Source organism: Haliotis rufescens, unplaced genomic scaffold, assembly GCF_023055435.1.
Source record: "Haliotis rufescens isolate VD_foot unplaced genomic scaffold, xgHalRufe1.0.p SCAF_6, whole genome shotgun sequence".
NCBI classification, from domain to species: Eukaryota; Metazoa; Mollusca; class Gastropoda; order Lepetellida; family Haliotidae; genus Haliotis; species Haliotis rufescens.
In genome coordinates, this window is record NW_025964334.1 from 32,309,304 (window position 1) to 32,329,225 (window position 19,922).

General features: G+C 38.4%; 1 protein-coding gene across 3 annotated transcripts in view; it reads left to right on the forward strand.

Annotated features, from left to right (window-relative positions):
- The first annotated feature begins 241 nt into the window (after positions 1 to 241).
- LOC124115067 (TNF receptor-associated factor 6-like) overlaps positions 242 to 19,922 on the forward strand; it is a 50,382-nt gene continuing 30,701 nt past the window's right edge. Inside the window, exon 1 of one of the 3 annotated variants that reach the window (XM_046475903.2) lies at positions 242 to 472. The gene's annotated coding sequence lies outside the window, so the exon portion shown is untranslated. Of the gene's footprint in view, positions 473 to 14,248; positions 14,270 to 14,586; positions 14,611 to 19,922 lie in introns of those variants that run through there. The other 2 variants (XM_048385974.1, XM_046475905.2) reach the window with 2 other exon arrangements.

The window sequence follows — 19,922 nt, forward strand, 5'->3', positions numbered from 1 at the left end:
TTTCAATGAAGATTGTATTCTCATATATGTTTTTTATATACAACCATAACCGTTTCTTTGAAAACGTTCCAAATGATTTATCTGTAAGTACACCAATATGTGTTTAATTAATTGCAAATGTATTCGGCAAAAGGTTTGAATCCGAAAATACGAACCAGAAACGCGCCAATATTCTGTTTCTAAAAATAGAAATCGCGTACGTAAGTAACTAGAATGTATGAGAGTTATGTCCCCTTAAAACTAGTCGAAAAGGAGCGTGTGGGTTTTTATAACCAGGAACTTCGATGTAGCCTAGTGGGATAAGTGTTTATTTGACATTTTCCCAAGGTGTATTTAAATGGACTTCCCCGGCATCGTCCCCCCCGTTCATAAATGGACAAGGGGGGAATAACAGAAATTACAGAACCGAAGGCCCGACCCTGATGTCGTCTCTATACGAAAGATGACAAGCAAGTTCTTCTCACCATAGCAGGTGTGTACCTTACCGCCAAGGCATGTGTCTGCGAACGTGTTAAATTCACGGAACTGTAAATACTGCTTTCAATTCACTATCGTCATATAATTGGCTTTATGTATGGCGGTGTATATGCTTGGAGTTGTCTTTTGAAAACAAACAATTACGTATCAGTTTTCATTTAAAATTAATTTTGTTTATTTGTAAGTTACAGCTTTATTTTAGCATTTTCGGTTTTCACTTTGTTTCCATATTACTTCGTGTGGACATTAGGACGTCAAATAACTTGTTAGAAGTAAAGCTACGGGGATATACATCAAATGCAAGTTTATTACAGTGGTCTGTTTTGTCAAATGCCATTCAAATGAAAGATCCCATTCAACAATTGAGTTCTTTGATGATAAGATGCTGTGTCATCCTGACGTCTGATTAATGTGTGATGTCATCAACTTGTCATATCACTGACTGTTCACAATTTTATTGAAATCAGACCTTTTACTCCGATATGATACATCTTGAGTAAAGATCTGTGGACACCTCCGTAAGAGCTTGGTCAGGTGATCTTTATAATCAGCCAATAAGAGTAGAGGATTCTAACTTGTTGGTATGAATGAGCGAAACATTCTGACAAGCACATGGTATCACATTTCTGTATCTCAAACATGAAGTTGAACCGTCAGTTCCTAATGTAACAAAGAAAAGCCCTGCTATGATATTGATTTGGATATATTATACGCCCTGTTGTTTCCGAGAAAAATGACATGACACCCAAAAGGGAAAACTAACTAAAGGACATTTGTTTTCTATTTGGGTTTTCGTTTTCAAAAATCAAAACTCAACGTGATAAATGAAGCGGAATCAAGTTAGAAAACTGACTGGTTCAAGAACCCACACATCCTTCATTTAGATTAAGCAATTAAAGATCACTACAGGAACACCTGACACAACCTCCTATGTCCTCAGATCTTGACACAACAAGGTATCGTATCAAAGTAATGATCAGATTGACCTGTTTACACTTTGTAATATTCAAAGTTACGCACACAGGTCATAAATCAGGTGAGTAGTTGCATAGGTGACTGTTTTTGGAAGCTTGCCTCCAGAGAGTTTTTAGGGTTTCAGTCCTGCCACGCACTGAATCACATGTTGCATGTGTGATGTCTCCATCATGTCCATAGGCATGTGCCTTTGTTCAAAATATGGCTCTGTTCACCCATCAGTGAATGGGTACCCAGAAGGATGAGATGGTATAATGACCTTGCACCTCCCAGGCATCTTGGGTTGTATACCTCCCAGGGAGCTGAGAATGAAAATCAAGTGCACACTGATTCATTTTATCAGGGTAATAATAATGTAGCACCATCAGCAATCACCTGGTGAATGGAATCATATTCGTTCTTATGGAATTATTATTATTATTATTATTATTATTATTATTATTATTATAATGCCAAACAATTTTTTATCCAATATTAATCTCTGTAAGAAAGCAGTTAAAAAATTTGGAGACCTGTGAAGATCTGGGGTAGAATAGGTCTTCACCAACCCCTGGTTGTTGTAAAAGGCTACTATGCTTGTCGGAAGAGGCGACTAACGGTATCGGGTTGTCAGACTCGCTGACTTGTTTGATGCATGTCATCCGATCCATGTCATCCCAATTGCGTGGATCGATGCCCAAGATGTCAATCACTGGATTGTCTGGTCAAGACTTGATTATTTACAGAACGCTGACATGTAGCTGGAATATTGCTGAATGCAGCATTAACAACAAACAAACAACCAACAGATGACGTCCGTATCGTGGTGGCCTATGCGGCCTGTACATATATTCGTAATACCTTACATGTCTATCCACACATCTGAGCACCCTAAGCAGTATATGTTAACACTTTTCAGGGTTAAACTCTTAGGTCATGTCGACAATTATTTTTATAATCATATCTTAGTTTTTGCTTCCCCTTAACAACGATCTGAGGACATCCCATTATGGGTCACCTCAGAACGACCTTTTATATGACCAATCAGAACATCGCTCACTGGATCTCCTGTTTGAAACTAGTGCTGTATAGATCAAGAAAGCTGCTTTCTGATTGGCTATTGTCGACTTCTTGTTAGTCATTTCATTGGTCAGTCAGAGATTGCAAAGGTCTTTCTGATGTGACCTGTAATGGGATATCTTGAGATCTTTGTTTAGTGGTAGCAAGAACTAAGATCTGATTTTTATGAGATTGGGATGAGGATTTCTGTGGTTTGAATCCCATGACAGGAATAGGATATTTTATGGCCTGTACATGTATTTCTAATAGCTAATATGTCTAACCACATATCTGAGCACTTGAAGCAGTATATGTAATCACTAATCAATGTTAATATGAATATTACACATGCAGAACTATATCAACTGACATGACAGATCAGCCTCACACACCCCCTTACAAGTTAACTTAGCCCTTGGCCAAGTTTTGTCATGATTTGAGTATTGTTAGACACACTATCTCTGAGTCTGTTAAATAATATAACAGCTGGTTTTGTTTTTGTCAGTCATGCATTGACCCAGCATAACCCAGCTTGAGTCTAGACCCTTTTATTGATAGGTTTTCATTGCTAGTGTGACTAAGACAGCATATATGACAATGTACACTGATTAACCTAGACCAGCTCTGTGGCTGACTTTAGGCTCCAAGTCTGCAGTAAATGTAATTAAAAAGTCACAGATATACGATTTCCCAATTCACATTAGCTTACTGATTACTGAAAACAGGACCATTAGAGAGGAAGTGGCTTTAATGCTTAGTTATTTATTGATTGAATAATTCATTGAATGCAATGTTAAAATATTTCTGAAATAAAGAATGAAGAACTTAATTCCTGTTTTGAACTTAAAAATAATGTTTCCCCCCCCGATTTGCCTGCATTGGGCTCATGTATAGTTTTGAGTGCTAGATAAATCCCTTCAAACAATCTTTGCCAAACCAATTTGAGTACTCGCCTCAACTTTGGCTCTTGATATCATTTTAGTAGGTTTCGCTGTGATGGTATGGACTACTATTAGCTGAGCTTACTAGACTATTAGCTGAGCTTACTGTTTATACCGTGTGTGCTGTATTTGGGGTTGGACATTCCACTTGTCCAGAAGTCCACCACATTTGGGATTCCAGGTTAGAATCATCTTCCCGTGGCAAAAGAGTTAACTGACTTTAAAAGTCCAGTTTCCACCCTTGCCAAACTAGACTGGAATTACTGGGCTCCATCGTAGCGCCACTAAGTGGCTATTACCAGTTATGTCCCTTCTAAGCCTCTCCTATGGACCAATCAGACTCCACCTGTCGTGTCTCTTGCGTTTGCTTCACACAAAATGGTAGCGCCCAGTCAGTACGACCTGATCGATAATCAAAATCTATATTGTGATAAAATGGGTCTTACATTGCGAAATGCATCAAATCACATGAGCACCTTGATTAAAAACATGAAAATATTTAGAAAATATCTGCTGACAAAGAGTTGGTGGTGCACATGCTTTGCAAATCCTGCAATCGACCGAAATCTGCACGACAGTTTTACGAACTGGATTTCGATTTCGGGCTGCGATTTTGATTGGACTATGCATAGACTCGTTAGTCCAGCCAAATTGTAACTCCATAATAGCAGCCAAGTTCGGCAAGGATGGAAACTGGACTTTTATAGTCAGTTAACACTCTTGCCACAGGAAGATGGGTTAGAATTGGCCCCTAGTAACTTTTGCTGGTCCTAAGACATGAATTAATGGATCCGAGGGTCGGTGATTTCGTTGATGGTGTGTCATCGTACCCTGACTGCGTGGATCATTGCTCATATCGGTCACTTGATTGTCTGGTCCAGACTTGATTAAGTCACATAGCTGAAATATTCCTGAGTGTAGCTTTTAACAACAAACGGGGGCACGGGTGGCCCAGTCGTCTAAGGCGCCGCAATTCGCTGTGCAGAGTTGCGTCCCTTGGGCATGCCAGAAACCTATGATTGTGGGTTCGAATCCCGGTTCACCCGAATTATGTTTCTAGGTTTGTCAGCACCATACCCGTGCTCGTGGGCTTCACTGAAGTGGTAAACGTTTAAGACCTGCATCACTTGGGGCTTTCCTCCCACATTAAGCTGACACGCCGTGGTATGACTGGAGAACTGTTAAAAGCGGTGTTAAACCCAACTCACTCACTCACTCACAAACAAACATATAGTGAAAATCTTGAAGGAGTAGTTGTATACCACGATAAACCAGCCATGACTAGTCAGATTTAACTTGCCATCCGTCCACTTCTCAGTGGGGATAAAAGAATTTAAAAAACTGTTTTTTGTTTAAGAAATCAAATTTAAGACACTCATCTAATACTGGTCATGATGTCAAATGAGTTCAAAAATTGGTGTCTTAAATTCCATTTTTTTACAAAGTTATGGCCCTTGCTCCATGCTTTCAACTGAATGCATACTGGGTGAAATGGGGACAAGTTTTCTCAGAAGCTACTGAAGTTACATGAATAAAACTTTGCAAGCTTATCTTAGATATACTGATCAATTGGTGCACATTGATTATTTTTTGTAGAGTCACTTCCCTTGCAACATGTTTTTAGATTTTGTGCATCCTGTTTTCAATGGGGACAAGTTTCCTGAGAAACTATGTGTAAGTTTGCATGCTTATAAGATATTTTATCTTATATTTGCTATATAGCTAACATTAAGTTCCATATTATTCACTTTGTATGGTGGCTTAATTTTGGTTGCTGGTGATCTCTAGCCAACTTTTATAATATATTGTGGGGTGGTCAGGTAGCCTTGTGGTTAAAGCGTTCGCTCGTCACGCCGAAGACCCGAGTTCGATTCCCGACATGGGTACAATGTGTGAAGCCCATTTGTGGTGTCCCCTGCCGTGATATTGCTGGAATATTGCTAAAAATGGCGTAAAACCATACTCAGTCACTCACTTATAATGTATTGTACAGATTAGTCAAAATTTTATAGTAACTTACTAGTTTTATATTTATAGCTGTGATACTCTAGTTCTTTTACTGTCCATTGACGAAAGATTTTATAGTCTATATTTATGTATTATTACTGTACAACTTGATTTAGTCACGATATGGCTGAAATATTGCCGATGTGACTATAAATCTTAACTCACTCACTCACTCACCCATATTATTCACTACTATATGAACAAACAAAATTCTAATGTCCCCAGAGGTGTAGGATAGTGATAAAGCTGTTTTCTTATTAATCCTATGAAAAGGCCCAGTTTATTGTCCAAAATTGGTGTTTTATCACAAATAAAAGAATGAGCAGTTAGTGGGTTTTTTGTCTGAATGTGGCCACTGGAAGTCTCAAAGCCAGTGTTTCTGAAATGCCAGCTTACTTTTCTTTTTCATATTCACAGTGTTTAATGGCCTGTTATTTTTTAAACAGTTTTTGTATATCCATTTTTTTCCTCCCACAAACAAATGGTCAATCCAAGACGATGCAAGTCTGCGTTGTCATCAACTCCCTCTTCGACATTCTGTTTAGCTCACTGACAGTAGGGGTCATCCGGATTTACACATGTTGGAATGGATAGGGTTGTCTAGGGTAGCCTAGTGGTTAAAGCATTAGCTTGTCATGGTCATGCTGAATGTTGGTGTACCCCACTGTGATATTGTTGGAATGTCACTAAAAGCAGCATAAAACCCAACTCACTCACTGACATCAGGGTTTTACCTCCAATAATTAATTTTAAGGGTCCTTGAAGGCAATTTGAGGGTCCTGTAATGAAATGTGTGTAGTGTACTGTACTTTAGAGCCTGGAATGAATCAATGATCATATGGACAGTGGTCATAATTGATGGATGAAATGACGCCCATAACTGCTCTTGATGCGCTGTTAGTAAAATGAATATCATTGTGCGTCCTTCGGGATGCAATGTATCTTTTTTCTGCTCTATTATCATCACTTGTGTGTACTTGACACACATTTGTGCATCGCGTAAGACCCTGGGCATTCAGCAACATGATTTGACAGAAAAAAGATATGCCTGAATCGTCACAACAGTCTTTTCTGTAATTTCATATTGGAGAAAATCAAACCTTACTGAACCTTGTCCTTTAGACTTTATAATAAAAGGATTTCTTTGATCAGACTCGGGTGGTTTTCACAGTCGAACAAGAAGCTTTGTCATTGGTTGAAGAAGCATGACTTTCCTATTCAGTTGATTATTTGAATCCAGGAAGTAGAAGTTTGATTTAAACAAATTCCTTACTGCGAAGGCTTGGGGTATACTGAATTAATTATGAATAAATGTGATTGGTTGTTTGCTTCATGTTCAGTTTGGACTGGTGGGGATTGTTGGGAGTTACATAAACCCATATTTAGTTGTGTGAAAGATATTGATATGTCACAGACGTGTGTGTCTGGAGGGAAGAGGGTGTCTGTGGGCAGCAGGACTGGTGGGGATTGTTGGGAGCTACGTAAACCCATATTTAGTTGTGTGAAAGGTATTGATATGTCACAGACTTGTGTGTGTGGAGGGAAGAGGGTGTCTGTGGGCAGCAGGACTGGTGGGGAGTGTTAGGAGTTACATAAACCCATATTTAGTTGTGTGATAGGTATTGATGTGTCACAGACGTGTGTGTGGAGGGAAGAGGGTGTCTGTGGGCAGCAGGACTGGTGGGGATTGTTTGGGGTTTTGTAAACCCATATTTAGTTGTGTGAAAGGTATTGATATGTCACAGATTTGTGTGTGGAGGGAAGAGGGTGTCTGTGGGCAGCAGGACTGGTGGGGATTGTTGGGAGTTACATAAACCCATATTTAGTTGTGTGATAGGTATTGATATGTCACAGACTTGTGTGTGGAGGGAAGAGGGTGTCTGTGGGCAGCAGGACTGGTGGGGATTGTTTGGGGTTACGTAAACCCATATTTAGTTGTGTGAAAGGTATTGATATGTCACAGACTTGTGTGTGGAGGGAAGAGGGTGTCTGTGGGCAGCAGGACTGGTGGGGATTGTTTGGGGTTACGTAAACCCATATTTAGTTGTGTGATAGGTATTGATGTGTCACAGACGTGTGTGTGTCTGGAGGGAAGAGGGTGTGTGTGGGCAGCAGGGATAGAACTAGGCGTTCCTGATTTAATCAATGTGTTCTGAAAACTCTCAGTTTCAGACTTTTTCAGTTAGAGTCTGTGTTAGAAGTTAGTCCTGCTATGCTGTTGCCAAGTAGAATTTCTTTTATTTGGATAGGGTTTTTGCAAGTTCAGTACACCTCAGCTTGTTCAGTCATGTTATTGGGGCGAGTATGATTATTAATTTCCCTGCATCTAACTATTTTTTATAATTACCTCTTATATCCAAGCTCCAACTTTCATATGATGTTTGAAAAATACTAATCAGCATTATTTATTTCTTCATTGTACTGAAGGTATCCAGTGGCAGTGAACAAAAAATGGGGTATAAGTAGCCAAACTCCATTTCCGGATTGCACAAGACCGGGGGGATATGTCATCTCCTGATGACTCTTTGTGTAGATGCCATCTTGTTCAGAAATGTCAGGGTGTATTAATATCCTCAACAGAATAATGACATGGCCTTTCTTATTTACATTTGGAACTAGACATTTAAATTCATTTAAAAAATACAGAATCAGACATGGTTGTCTGTATGCTTGCTAACTCTGACCAAGAACGTAGAAGCTGTAATGCTTGTTGGCCATTCATAAACTTGTAGATCTTGAAGCACTTACTGAAGAAAATATTATCTCTCAAATATCCTAGCCCTCTACTCCAGAATATGATTTGGTCCTCAATTATACCCCTGTGTGACACTTTTATGGCACACCCTTTAAAAGTCGCTGTAGCTTTCCAGGAATTGTTTACTTTCCTTGGCCTAATATGCATAAATGGCTAATATCTGCACGCATGGTAAATAGGAGCTATTATCCCGCGCTGATGTAGGTCAGTTTGAGTGATGACTGCTAGTGTTATAACCCACATCATAGTGTAAGGACAAAAGAGCCAGATGGTATGTATCCAGTAATATTGGAACAGTTTACTCAGTGGACGTTATTTCAAACATTAAGGCATAAAACTCCCAAATGGGCCTCATATGAATCTTTTAAAGACAGCAATCTCTTTAACTTTATCCCTGATAAAACTTAATCTCTTAACTTTTTTAATGTTTAATTATATTCCTATTAAAATGGACGATTGGAAAGTATACCACATTGTATATGAATCTGTTATCTAAAACTAAAACTACATTGGTGATGAATTCCACTATCTCTGTCCAGAATTGGAAACAGAAAGATGCAAGACTGTCTCTCTTCCTGCCTACCAATAGGGAAGCAGTGTTATGCTTGTCCTAGGATTCAGTGGGTCGGGTGGTCAGACTTTGTGACTTGCTTGATTGCATGTCAGCATAGCCAAATGGTGTGAATTGTTTCTCACAATTTCATCACTAGATTCAGTTATTTACTGCTGAAAGTTTTTCAGCGTAAAACAACAAACACATTCTCATCCTACTATTGTGAAAAAGTCCAATGTTTTCCTAACCATTGATCAGGTAGAATCATGATGTATAAGGCCACTCATTTTTATTTTTCGTTTCATTGGCCTGCAACCCCTACTGGTAGTGAGTGAGTTGGGTTTAACGCCGCTTTTAACATTATTCCAGTTATATTGCGGCGTGTCAGCTTAATGTGGGAGGAAAGCCCGAAGTGATGCAGGTCTCAAACGTTTACCACTTCGGTGAAACCCACAAGCACGGGTATGGTGCTGACAAACCTAGAAACATATTCTGGGCGAACAGGGATTCGAACCCACAATCATAGGTTTCTGGTGTGCCGAAGGGACACAACTCTGCACAGTGAATCGCGGCGCCTTAGACGACTGGGCCACCCGTGCTTGATAAAGGTGTTAGAACCAACACTGAAACGTCACTCTAATTGTAATAAAGAAGTTGTTCATCCATAAACATGATAAATCTTATCCTTACTTAGAATATAAACACAAGCATGGTATGTAACAAGTATATAACAATGTCATTCAGAGAATAGGAATTGCACAATGGGGTTCTGGTGAGTTATCACTGCTGGGGTCATGAGGTCTACCCACTCGTGTCAAACTTGTTGACACCTTCTCCGCATACCAATCAGTGAACTGTTGTTGGTTCAATTATTTTATTGTCTTTGAACTTTCTTTATGCCAGTCAAAAGAGTAAACATATAAACTGTTTATTGTTTTTACGGAAGTGCTCTACTCACTGCTTATAAGTGGTGCTATTTGCTGTTTGATTGGATTAAGGTAAGGTATGTATCATTCCACTGGGGGTGGGGTGGAGGGGAGTCGCATTGATATTGAGTCGCTGTTTTGGCTAGGGGTCAGCATTCGTATTAATTTTGTGATGCATGAATTTCCAGATTTACAGTATTAAACATAAAAACATTTATTTTTATTATGCTTCCTGCTAGTACGTAGTCCCTCTATAATAATGAAACATGTTACCGTATTTTCTTGAGTGGAGAGGACACTTTATTTTTAGAAAATACAGTTGTGTAGAGGGAAGTATGCATAATACACTTACAATGAATTCTCATGATTTCCCCCAAAAACAAAAGCATTACCGTGAGCACATAACATAGGAAATACCATGACAATAAATTGTGTACTGAAGTATGCAAGTTAGTCCTTTTGTTTCATTATCTGGTTATAAAAAGTGTTCCTTGTATATCCGGACTTATGTTTGTAATCTAATTTATTAATTTTATTCAAAATTTCATTCAGTATTGTTTACACTAATTTTGGCAAAGTCATGTGTTGACTAAACGCTGGCTCTCACTGACTCACCGTTATTTACAGCAGTCAGGATCTGATTACCACTAATGATGACTTGAAGCGAACCTCGGTGGACAGAAGATGGATACACTGTACACATATCATTATTGCCTCATTTTGACTTGTTAAAAGCCGTATTTGTTGTGGTTAGACTGTTATATGTCAACATGTTTTCGTGGAAAGATTCAATGGTGATTGGTCAAAGTGTTCCATACGTTAAAAGTATCCGGCAATAGCAGTCAGCTGTATGTAAGTGCTCCACTTACGGATATTATCATTTTAAATATTTACAGTAAATGCAGCAACTAAAATAAGACGATATTCGAATATATTATTCCTGGTAAAATACTAGTTTCAGCTATAATTTCTTGCAACCATTGCATTAAAATTTTGTGAAGTTATGTCATTGAGTATTTGTTTTACTAAATCACCAGTAGATCATGGAGAAAATGTGTGTACAGCTGATTGCTTTTTCCAGCATTATTTACGAGAAAATATATATGGTAATCTTAATATATGCAAATAAAGAAATGCCTAGCAGAACAGGAAATATACTTGAAATGGTAAATCATCATGTTTAATTATGCTTTATTGCAAATTCCACATATTTATTGGCGATGTTTGTTTTTGACCGGAATAATATTCAAAAGATCTTTTTTTCCAAAATACTGCATCCCCAGGGGGCTTGCATATTATATTTGCGTGCTTCTGTCTTTATTTTATGTATATATTTCCTCAGGACAGATCTTCCACTCTAGACCTGATTTTATATGCCTTCATCCACTGAAAATACATGTGAGACCAATTATTCTATATTGTATGCCAACTTCAAATTGATTATAAATAAGGTACAAATTTTAGAGCATAAACAGGTCAAACTGTACCATATCAAAATCGAACAAATGAAAACCAATCATTCATTAAGACACTTTAGATTTAAGTGTTTATAGTACATGTGACAAACTAATATCAATACTAAATTTGGACCACATTATGTCATTGTGTTGTACTTGTTTTACACTAACCCTACCCACCATGCATTGCACATGACTAAAGAAAGAAAGAAATGAAGTTACTATTTATTCTTATTATTTTATTTTTTTTAGACCGACATTGTGTGGAAAAGTTGGAATAAATCAGTGAAACATAAAATTTATGCTTAAAACTCGGAACCCATTCAGCACAAATTAAGTCAGAATCTTAAAGCTCTCAAAATGTGTGCACTATCATTGAGTAAATACACTCCCAAACAGCATTAGAAACTAACATTTTTAGTACAGTGGTCCTTATGATGATATGATAGGATAAGACACTTTAAAATGTACTAGTCCTTATGACACCTTAACATTGGGCAATTTGGCAAGGACTATAGGTTGGTTGGTTTGTTGTTTAACGCAGCACTCAAGCTATATGACGGTGGTCTGTAAATAATCGAGTCTGGACCAGACAATCCAGTGATTGACATCATGAACATCGATCCACGCAATTGGGATTGATGACATGCATCAACCAAGTCAGCGAGCCTGACCACCCGGTCCCGTTAGTCGCCTTTTGCGACAAGCATAGTCACCTTTTACGGCAAGCATGGGTTGCTGAAGACCTATTCTACCCCGGATCTTCACGGGTGCAAGGACTATAGGACTAATGGCAATTTCTATCGCTGCCACTGCTGACAAACCTAGAAACTTAATGGAGGCAAACTGGGGTCTGAGTGTAATAAGGACTGTTCGATTCCAATCTGTGAGACAACTAGACAGTTGTTGTGACATTAGAGGTGTAGAGGGGATATGTTTGAATTGGGAACAATGTTTCTAAAGTGGGTTGGTAAACAAAGTGTATCATGATATTAGAAAAGGTTTTGAAAAAATGTCTTTCAATTCTTTATGTACCTTGTTGTGGGGAATTTATAAGACTGTGGTAGTTTGATAAGTCTGTGGTTGACGATCTTTATGCCTATTTCAAATACTCAATTGAAATTAAACTTGATTGTTATGCCAAAAAGCAGGTGAACTACAGAATCGTGTGTGTGCATGTGTTCTAATGTTTGCTGGTTGGAAATGCTAAATATTGTTTCAGATTTGTTGGTAGAAGGATTGTCTTGGAAGTTCATTGATATATAGGGGACACAGATGGCCCAGTCGTCTAAGGTGCAACGATTCTCTGTGCAGAGTTGCGTCCCTTGGGCACGCAAGAAACCTATGATTGTTGGTTAGAATCCAGGTTCAACCCGATTAAAATTCTAGGTTAGTCAACACCATACCCATGCTCGTGGGTTTCACCAAAGTGGAAAATGTCTGAGACCTGCATCGCTTTGGGCTTTCTTCCCACGACAAGCTAACATGCCGTGATATAGCTGGAATACTGTTAAAAGTGGTGTTAAACCCAAACTCACTATCTCTCACTTTCTAAGAATGAAACAGATCCAAGGGTTAGATATAACAAATAAGACATTGGAACTGAACTGATCTCACAGTAGTAATATGTAAACTTTTAGGGGTAATGAGAACCTTGAATTCAACTGTGCAATCCCTTAGCATGGTTATTTAAAAATTTGGTTAATGGTTAAATTCTCCTACTTGAACTTTGCACAGACATTTCTCTGAAGGTTATCTGATCTGGAGGTGATTTTATCTGTTTTATTCATCAGATTGTTGTCAAAGCAAACTGAATTTAGTCACTGTAAGTTATTTTTATTTTGCATGAGTGGAAAATGTGTGGTAATGTCAAAACGATTTTATTGATCGCCATCTCTTGTATTTTGATATGTACAATGATGTACATATATTTGATGACATAATCTGATCGTTCCTCTTTCTTTCACCTTTTCCTGAAAAAATTTCTCATCTCTTTCGGGAAATAAGTACCTTTTAAATACTAGTGTTGCTGTCAAAATTCACAATATTATGACCAACTTTACGTGCTGCATAAGACCTTTACAATTCACGTACATGTACCATCACTTGTAGCCGCTGTACTGAAATGCAGCATAACCTAATTGGTGATAATACACACACACACACACACACACACACACACACACACACACACACACACACACACACACACACACACACACACACACACACACACATGCATGTACGTCGCTATATAAGTGCAATTATTCTCACCTCACCTAAGAAGTTGAGATTTTTAAGATGCGCCTAATATTCTGAGGTGGTTTATTTGTGTTTTGATTTGCCTGATATGAAGCCATATGATACGAGAACAGAGCCTCATGAGCATCAGAGCATGATGAACAATAGTTTAAGTCATCGACATGTCAGTGATGAGACAATGCTTCCCGGCCTTGTATGCTCTATGTTCTGTCACCTGTGAATACAACTTGTTTCACAGAATGTCTGTTTGTATTCACAGCAGGTTATTCACATGGACTTACTGATCACAGAAAAATACACCTGATACTCCCACACCTCCCACCTCCCACCTCCCACCTCCCACACACCACACACCACACACCACACACCACACACCAACTACACCAACACCAACTGCAACCCCACCCACACACAACACACCCTCTTCCCAGTGTCCTGTCGACCAAGTCAGCGAGCCTGACAACCTGATCCCGTTAGTCGCCTCTTACAATCATAGTCGCCTTTTATGACAAGTATAGGTTGCTGAAGACCTATTTTAACATGGATCTTCACAGGTTAACTTTGGCATATATCTCCTCATGATGACGTCATACCTTGTTCATTAGATTTTAGTGTTAGTTTTTAGTATTTATGCAGAAAATATTTTAATGTCAATACTGACAGCAACCTTAGTTCAGCGTCTGTCTTTGTTTTTTAAAGTATTGACTTCGTATCCAGGTGAGCTACAGTGCTGTTTCACTATTATTTCTTTATACTTGACCTCAGTAGGCATCTGTTCCTCGTTTCGAAAAGAAATCTTACTGCTACGACTGTTGTAAATGTATGTTAAATTGTGGTAGTTAGGATCCTCTTAGCTCCAGGATCACTTTGTGGAACAGGTGAGTGAGTTTAACGCAGCTTTTCAACAGTATCACGTGACTAACCACAGGTCCGGGTAGTCCTTTGGGTACCTGGGTCCTACTCAGTACCCACCCTGCCCAAGAACCCGAGGTACCCGTCCCAGCCCAATAACCCAGTAAGGGGTTATGACAAAGTGGACAGTGGATAGGTTTTCCAATCTCTCCAAATGCAGACTGAGAACCATTGTGACCAGGATATGTGTTTACACAGTTGCCCCATTCTTATAGTAAACAGGTGCCCCCTTACTTCCTGGTCTGACGAAGTAGGTCAATACAAGCCAGTGCTCACCCCTTCAGCTCCACACTGGGAATCCAATGAGGTTTGTTGTATGTTAGTATTGCCCTGTCATGTTATCTGATGTCTATAGAAATAGTGGAGGAATTGGCATTGAGTGGCACATGTATTAGGTACTATAAATGTGTTTATGACTGGAAGCAGAAAGTTTTATGTAACACTGATTATCTTCTCAGAAATTAGCATTTGATTCATGGCCATCAACCACCACCTTATAGCTATACTTTTATGCTCTTTCTGGACCTAGTTCGGAGCAATTGTCAGTGAATATTTCCATATTGGAATACAATATTGCCAAGATATGTTTTAATGGTAATAACTAACATTATGGCATTTCATTTCTATGACAACAGGAGCAATTGACAAGAAGAGGTTTTTATGTAGTTTTGCATTTTTGCATTGAATGATGTATTAAAGTACCCCTGAATTTGATAAAATAAGGGCTTTTAACATGTTTAAGAAAGTCCCAATTTTAAACAAACAGGGCACTTTGTTTAGAATCCTAGATATTCCCTGGTATATCAGTGTATTAGTTTATGACTTTCCTAACAACCCAGAGACAATGCCCCAGTCTAACACATGGCTTTAATACAACCTCAAGACATTACGTACTTGTATCACCCTTGCGAGCTACAAGTCGGATAACCTCAAACCTCTTCCATTCAAGAATGATAGTACAAGTGACATCAGATTTGAAGGTGTTTATTCTGGAGATGGAGGTTTTCATGAAGGGCTGTAAGAAATATACACACAAATGGTTACTTAACCTGGTCACTGACACATAATATACTGTATTTAACAAAAGTGTCATCATTTTAGAATATTTACGGTAGTTTACTTTATAGTGAGTGAGTGAGTATGGTTTTATGTCGCTTTTAGCAATATTCCAGCAATATCACGGCGGGCGACACCATGTCGGGAAGCAAACCCGGATCTTCGGCGGGACGAGCAAACGCTTTAACCACTAGGCTACCCGACCTTCCCAGTTTACTTTATAATATAAATAACATTTAGCCCGTGATGCATTTAAAGAGATTACTAATCCGATAATTACATGTAACCTTTATCCGAGAGGTTCGTTATTCTTGAATTAGTTATTCTGTACATTCAACTATGCAGAGATGTAATAATAACTTGGACTTTTCAACAGCCAATCAGAAAGGGTGGTTTTGCTGTCATGTCTCTTGGGTCCATGTGGAAATTCTGAATCCTACCCCATCCTACCCATCCTCATGACATGTTTACAATGTTTACACTCAGCAATATTCCAGCTATATGACTGTGGTCTGTAAATGATCGAATCTGGACCAGACAGTCCAGTGATTGATATCATGAGCATTGAACAACACAAGTTCGGATACGATGACATGAATCAACCAATTTAGCGAGTCTCAACCTGTTAGTCACCTCTTAAATGGGTTGCTAAAGCCAATTCTATCCCAGATCTTCATGTGACGTTTACAATGTGTGACCTGGCTGATTGTGTGTCATCGTAACCGGATGGTATGGATCATAGATCATTACGTGCTCAGTACCACACACATTTTCTAGAATTTAATTCAGATCTTGAAAAGTTGGCAAATGTTCATTCGCTCACAATTGGATGAGATGTGTAAATCACATTGCAGTTAGTTACACTTCAGGAACTAGGATGACATGACAAACATGCATTCACAAACGATTGGCTGTGATGTATGAAATTAAAGTGCAATTAACCATCAGGATTAAGATAAGATCCGGATTACATGGCAAGTGTTACGATGACATTGAACTCAAGAACATGGTGAATGGGGGATCCTTGTTTAGCTTGTTGAATCACATGGCGTCAGCTTACTCAGACAATTTAATAGATACCTGAAAACGGATAGAGAGTCCTTAAGATATTGTGTACACCTAGTACCCAATACTTCCTGGTTGCTGAATATTCTTTAGCTGGGTGCCTGTGAAGAGACGAGACACCATGCCTTTATAAATACTGTGCTCATCTTGATTGTGGTCGACGACCCAATACGCTGTGATATTGTACCTGATCCTAGACAGGTCGGGATTTTAAGAGACGGGGTATTTGAGATTTATTACACGGAGTAAAATATTTCTGTGTCCTTGTTGTACGAGTTATTGACCTTTATTGGAGAGGTTGATACAAGATCAATTTCTCTGTTGTGACAGAGCTTGAATCTTCCTGCAGTGTTATTCTGATATCAGTTGATCTATATTAAAACAAGACATTCCTTCCGTAGCATGACTGGTGTTCAAAAGCATTCATGACAATCATAAACCATATGTTAAAAGTTAAAAATTTAGGAGGTCCTTGAATTTAAATGCAATACAGAGCTACAGATAAGCTGCGTATTGCGTAAAATACCCCCCCCCCCCCCCCCAAAAACAAACAAACAACAACCTTCAATTAACTTGCACACAGAAATGTATGCATTAAATGAAAAACTCAAACGTATAAAAACAGCACGTGTAAATACCCAATGAAACTTTTTCAGCATGCGTACAATGGAGTTTATTTCCGAAACACAATTACGAGCTTTTCTAAGTCAAGCCCATTGTTATACTAACTAACTAACTAACTAGGCTTATGTTTGCTTCACATTCAGCGTGTTTATTCCACAATCACTTGTACACACCGTCTCCAACACTTGTTAATACAACTGTAAAAACAGCGGGAATTGATTTCAGCTTCACCGGTTATCACATGTTAGGTCACATGTGCAATATGCAAATGATTACCGGTACTTCCGGCTCTCTACTCACGGATGTTGATTGTTTTACCGTGTCAGCTGGTTTGATAATCTGCATCGAGGAGAGGGTCATTTCAACTTTATTTGCAGAAATTATTAAACTTTATTCAAGGAAAAGAGATACAAATCATGTTTATGTATGGAATTAGTTATTGGAACAGTTATTTAGGACGAAATGCGAAGTTTTATTGTCAAATGCTGAGCTGGCTATCGGACGCCGGTCGACATCGCCACTGGAAAAAATGTGAGATCTTCGACTCCGTGTATAAGACGACCCCCTTTCTTAGCCCCCTCATTTTAGGTACGAAAAACTCGCCTTATACACAGCGATATACGGTATACATCTTAAACATTATTTTTTTTTTTTTTTAATCTCTGAATGTTTACTCATATTGGGAAAAACCCAATGAAAAATGTATGTCCTAATTAAGATAGAAACCTTTGGGTAAAAACTCAATTGCTCAAAAAGTTATCTGGAGCTCTGGCTATAGCACCAAGTTTCAAGGACCCAAGGGCCCCTTAATATTTAAACGCTGATGAGATAGTCAAAGAAAAAGCCCAAAACACATTTTTTATATTTATTTTGTAAGCTTCCATAAACTTATACGTGCAGTCCAATTATTAAGGCCGTGTATTGCCAAAAAGATTTGAATTGCAATATATTGCGATACAGGTATTCATATTCTGATGTGTATTGAGATACTAGTATATTAGGAGCCAAAGTGATTCACACTGGTTGTACATGCAGATCCTATTTTCAACATACTAAGGAGAACAAACATGAATGTTGTGGTTACAAACTCTCAAAATGAGGGTAGGTAGGTAAGAATATTTTTTTCCCCAAAATATATAGTTCCAATAATTACTGAATGCTATGCTCTGTGTCACCCTAAAATCATGTGATGTATCATTTCATGACATGTTCTGTATCTTCTGGGAAATTAATGGTTTTTTAAAAACCAAATATCCTCAGGTACATGTCTTCATTTGTTTTGTGTCTTATAGGTTCAGGGGTGGTCGGGTAGCCTAGTGGTTAAAGCCTTCGATTGTCACGCCGAAGACCTGGTGTTTGATTCCCGACATGGGTACAATGTGTGAAGCCCATTTCTGGTGTCCCCGGCCGTGATATTGCTGGAATATTGCTAAAAGCGGTGTAAAACCATACTCACCCACTCACTTAAAGGTTCAAGTGACAGAACAACTCTTTCATAATAAATTTCTTTTCCAAATTTTGCATTTCAAATTTATATTTTAAAGCTGTATATTTGTAGTTGTGGGTATATGCAGGTTGTGAAGAACAATCTGTGCAAGTCATAGCATTAGTCTTGGAATCATATTTTACCCACACATACTTTTTTAGCCCTTTGTTTTTTAATTTTCTTTTCATGAGAACCATTATTTATTTACTTTCGACTGCGGCCGTTGTGGACTGTTTCTCCTGTTTTCATTTGCGTCCATTGGCTTGGAATCGTGTCCACCATCACTATTATTAGTTCCACCATCATATGGTAATCATCATTGTTTTCACTCCCAACTTTTTTACTGTGCTCAGATGGAACAGTACTTCGCCTAATGTTGTCGAGAAAAGCAGAACAGTCCTCGCATGTCAATAGTTTGTAAACTCAATGCACTTTACAGTGTATAATCATTTAGCATAGCCTAGTCCTCGCACCGGTGCATGAAACTATCAAAGTCTTCACTGACACAGACGATAAATGTGGTTGTACAAGTTTCATTACAACTGGGAAACTGGCAATCAAGAATAAGGCAAAGCAGACGTCAAGTTAATAAATAGTGAATAAACGTTCGGGTTGGAAGCATTTTAATGGGCAGGTTGGGTAATTGGAACCAAAACATTCTTTGTGAATTAATTTCTGTGTAGAATTTAGATTAAACGGTACAAATAAAAAAGTTGTTTTATTTTTTCACCCAATACACCGGAACACCAAAACATATTGCAGTATACCAGTAAGGCTGTTCAGTCCTACCAAATATTTCAGATTATAAAAAGGAGTATAATTATTTTGTAACAAGTTGTGATTGATGTATTTTCTATGCAGACTATCATAAATGTTTTGTATCCTGCTTTGGTTGTGTGAGACTTAATCAGTGTTTCCCACCTTTATGGCATAGTGGTGTAGTGTCTGTCCGGACAATGGACGTTTGCCCGTACGCTCCCCTCGCCTTGTCTTACAAAAAAACGTTAAAAAATGGTATTTGTTTTTACTCTACCTGGTAAGTAAGGGGACAGTTCAATAACAATAAAATATTATCCATGTTAAACTGTGTCATGGTATCTTAGCATGCTTAGTGGGCTAGTACAGTAAAGTATGTTTATAACGAACACGATTATAAAGAACTGATGGATATAACGAACTGATTTTTTTGTCCCGACTATTTGCTATTGTAATACTGTATATATGCTTATAACGAACTACGGTTATAACAAACTCAAGTTAGTGGTCCCTTTGAGTTCGTTATAACCATAGTTTACTGTACTATAAAACTGGTATAAGAAAAGACTAGGAGAAGAAGCCACTCATAATCTTAAACAGTATACTCCATGTCACCTCACCTCACCTCACCT